The sequence below is a fragment of the Teleopsis dalmanni genome, chromosome 1, assembly GCF_002237135.1.
Source record: "Teleopsis dalmanni isolate 2A chromosome 1, ASM223713v2, whole genome shotgun sequence".
NCBI classification, from domain to species: domain Eukaryota; kingdom Metazoa; phylum Arthropoda; class Insecta; order Diptera; family Diopsidae; genus Teleopsis; species Teleopsis dalmanni.
In genome coordinates, this window is record NC_051846.1 from 62114655 (window position 1) to 62119691 (window position 5037).

Below are 5037 nucleotides of genomic sequence, written 5' to 3' on the forward strand. Positions count from 1 at the left end.
CAAATCGTACCGAATTAGGACATCCTGGAAGCTTAATTGGCGATAATCTGATTTATAATGCAATTGTTTAAGCTCATGTTTTTTAAGATATAATAGTAAAAATTGGGTTATGTTGGAACAGTGAACCAGCACACCAAAGTCCACTTGTGTACAAATAATAAGCCGCTGTGATACCACAGATAAGACTTTAATTCACATGGCAGAGTAATGATCCACTTAGGCAAACAGTTATAGAGATCAAAATTGAAGAAAACAGGCACAAATCTCCCATTTTAGTAAAAGTGAACCAAAGTGATAGGTCTATAAAATAGTGATAGTAATTTTCAGCTATTTTATTTAAGATCAGAACTTGTCTTCAATAAATAGTACTCAGATAAATTCTATAATTTGCTAAAAAGATCAGAATTTATGATTAAATATCTTGTCATTGTAATTCTTTATGTGAAATGCTTAAGCTTCGTTCCATCTTCCAGAGTTCCAAGCATACAAATTGATCATAGAGTAACGATAGCATAAATAATTCTTATATAAATTTGCATTATAAAATTAGAGAACGTATTACTACTAAATTATAATTTCTACTCAAATGTATTTATAAAATTAACTTTTCCATTTAAATTTTTTTTTAGCTTAATTTTTTTTTTTAAATAATTAAAAAACCTAAAGAAAACTGAAGGCTTTTTACAATATGCTTTTTTGTATGAGATATAATGATCATAATTCAGTGTATATAGTATTTTAAATAATAAATATTGACTACGCATCTTCAATAAAATAATACAAATTTACAACACACAAAGACGGAATTAATTTTTATTTTTAAATATTCAAATATACACATATAATAAATAAAATACTTCAATCAGCCCCATCAAAAGAGTCCGCATGTATATCTAAGTACTTGAAAAAAAAAAATTTAAATTGAATATATAAATAAAATAATGACAAAATAAATTTGCGATGATTTCTAAATATCTTATTTATTATACATTTAAACAAAAACATAATATTTATAAAATTATATATATGTATCTATAACAGAAGAATTCGATATTAATTGATTTTATTACAGAGAATAGATTATCTGTGCGTTTTTAAAGTAGCGATTTGTAGTTGTGAAAATGAATTTGTAAAATAAAATAAAATTTTAAAATAATTTACAATTAAAATAAAATATTGATATAAATAAATAATTAAATGAATATAAGTATTACTTGAAAATAATAATTTATTTACATAAAAAAAAATAATATTAAAAACATTGTACTTCTAAATGCAAGCATACAAAAATATTTGCTGTAAAACATTAAAATGTTGTAAAAATTTAATGTAACAAAAATAAGGAAATTAATGAAAAAATAAAATAATTTTAAAAATTACAATATATGATGTATAAAATTTAATTATTAACTATGCACAAAACATATGTAAAAACACTTTAAAAGTATTAAATTTTAATGATTAATAATTAAATATTTTTCAATTGCTTCAAATTAAGAAAACCAAACAAAAATATTTCCAAAGAATAAACCTATAATACTTAATATAATATATATTTAAAAAAAATGATCAGAAATAATAATAAATAAAAAAATCAAGTAAACTGAAAAAAAAAATTAAAATAATAAAATAATATATAATAATGTAATATTAAATAATGTAAAATAAAATAAATAAAATGCAATAAAATAACATAAAATTGTGCTAAATATATAAAATAAAATGAAATACAATGAAATTATATAAAATACAATAAAATATAAAAAAAATATAAAAAATGAAATGTTTTATAAAACAAAAAAAAAAACATATATAAAAATATTAAAAAATTAAAAAACTAAATTAAATAAAAATATTATAAAATATAATAAATTAAATTAAAAAAATAAAGTGAGATAAAAAAAAACAAAGTAATTTTGATTGATATAAAGTAAAACAAAATATAAAAATAAAATGATATAATATAAAATAAAATATTCTATTTGAATATTAAAATATTATTAATATTAATTATTATTATTATTAAAATATATTAAATAAAATATTTTATATTTTATTTTATTCTAACTATTATATCGTTTTGTTTTATATTTATTACTGTATTTCTGTATTTCATTTTTATTCTGTTTACTGTATTTCATTTTACTTTAATGCATTTCATTCCATTTTATGTCATAACTTGTAATAAAAAAATAATAGAATAAAAGAAATTAAATGAAATAATAATAAATATAAAATGAAGTAACAAAATAAATAAAAATAGCATAATACTATAAAATAATAAATATAAGCAATAATAATAATAGATAAGATAATAAATAAAATAAAAATACAATAAAATGTAAAAGAAAAATAAATTAAAATGAAATGAATTAATAGGATTCAAAATATAAAAAGTAAAATAAATTAAAATGAAATTACATACAATAAGGATAAATAAAATAATACGAAAAAGATCAAACTAAATGAAGATAAAATAAATTGAAAAATAAAAATTAAAAGAAAATAAATTGAAATAAATATATAAAAGCAAATAAAAAAAATTAAAAATAAAATGAAATTTGAATTTGAAACAAGTATAGAAAATAAGAAAATATATTCTTTTAAAAAGTATTAAAATATATTATTAAATTAAAAAGCATTAACGAAATTTAATTGTGTGTGTGTAATTTGTCCGTACATTTTAAAATTAATTAATTAAGTCATAATTAAAAAAAAATAAAAGAAAACCAAATTGTAAGATCAACTCACAACTGAAAAACTTAAAAGTTAGAAATTGTAAAAATTAAAAAAAAAAATGTTTTAAATAAAAAAATTTCAAATTTATGGAAACTGAAACAATGAAAAATTGCGACAATTTTTGAATATAATTACAAAAAAATTAAATAAAAAAACAAAGATACAATGAAATTATAAGTAAGAAACAGAAGAAACTTTATTTTGATGATACTAATAACAAAAAAAAAAACAAAACAAAAAACACAAATTATTTAATTAATTAATATATGTAAAAGAAGATGTAAGATGAGAAGGATGTAAAAAATTACTGTAATTTCATATAAACATATTTAAACAATGATGATTATAATGACAATGCTGATGATGACGATTATGATGATAATGATGAAAAAATTGATGTTGTGGAAAAAATAAACATAGAGAAACCAAAACCAAAATAAAAAATAAAATAAGAAAATAAGAAAATCAATCTTCAATTGTAAACAAAAAATTGTGAAATAAAATAAAATCAATACAACAATAAACAACTTTTGTTTTAAAACTTATGTGAATAATATATATAAAAATAAATAAAAAATTATTTAAAATAAGAATTTAAATATAAAATTGTTCTTTTATTTAAAGTGGTGGGTACGGGAAATTATTGAAAAATTTTTAACTGATTATGAAAATGACGAGAAAAATTTTTTTTATTCGATTTTTTTCTTCTCTTTTATCATGGCCCTTTATTACAGTGGCGATTTAAGGTGGGATTTGCAATATCTTCTATTTTTCTCTTCTTTTTCCTATCTCTAAACTTTTAGTCTTAAATGTTACCCTTCATCGTCAATCCATATTTATTATGGTATTTTTCTTTGAGGCTGCAGGTTGACGACACTTGACTTTCTGTTGGATGGCCACTTGCCACGATTTAATTCTTTGTTCTTTTGTCTACTCTTAAATACTTTATATCTACAGCCACAAGTTTTAAAAATCTTTCCAGTTTTATTCAATTTTCTTCTCCATGCAGAAGAATTGATTAGACTTTATTGTAAAAAATTAATTTTCCAAAAAAATGTAGTTTAACTACATTTATTACTTTTGCCACTTGGAAAATATGGTAAATTAAACTCAAATGGTATCTGAATAATTGCAATTTTTGATTTGGCATCAAATTCGAAATTGTTTAGAGATTATTAGTTCTTCACAGAAACTTAAATACAAGCGGTACCATTATTCGTTCGTTATTACGCGTTCATCATCATTATTATTTGTCATGCGTTACTGTCACTGTTGTCGCTGTTAATTACTTAGATAAGTATCTACGAATCTAAGTATCCATATATTATAGCTACGATATATGATAGTTGTTACCATCTTCAAAATTTTGGTACAATAGGACTCTTCTGGCCGCAGTATTTCAAAATGTAAATAGAGTCTCAATGAAAATAACCTCCTATATATGGTGATGAAACTAATATATAGCTAGATCAAATATAATGTGTTTAATTGAAAATACTATATCACAATTGAAACTGTATCGAAAATTTCAAAATAATAGATATTTGAGTATTGAATTTTTCAGTAGAAAGTATCTTTTATCAATTTTTGTTTTTCTGTACCTGTGAAATTCTTCCATGCTCAACATATCGCTCCCTCTCTATTATGTCCTGATTATGTCTAGGACATAAAAACATGTTCTAGGACATGAAACTTTTCTTTATTATCTGAAGTACTTTCTTTTCGCTTCGAACCCAGATTCCATAATCAAATATATATTTGTTAATAGAACGAGAAATTATTGGGTCCATTACTACAAAAAGTTCTACGGTCTATACCCAAAGACATATGACATCGTTCTATAATTGGTTATCTAGGTACCCTACAAGTGTCGTCTTTATTATAAATTCGAATTACCAATACTTTGGAAAAAATTTCTTGATACAATTTTTACCCTAATTGCTGAAACTAAGTACGTAAGATTAAAAATTAAGATTAAATCATTTTCGGTTTTTTTTTCTCAAAATGCGTTAGGGAGAAAAAGTTTTTTCATTCTAAAATTTTGAACGATTGTGAAAATGTTTATCTTCTAATATATAGGAGTATAAACCCACTGCGGGTTCGACAAGATTTAGATTTACTAGTAAGCATTTTCAACATACTTATGTTTCTTTGTTAGCATATTTAAAAAGAATTCGTCTGCTAACCCACTTAAATCTTGGTAATCTCTTTCATGGCAACACTAAAAGAATGTTCAACTACATGTAAAGAATGGTGACACTTCCTTGACCTATAGGCAATTATCACAAACAATTGATA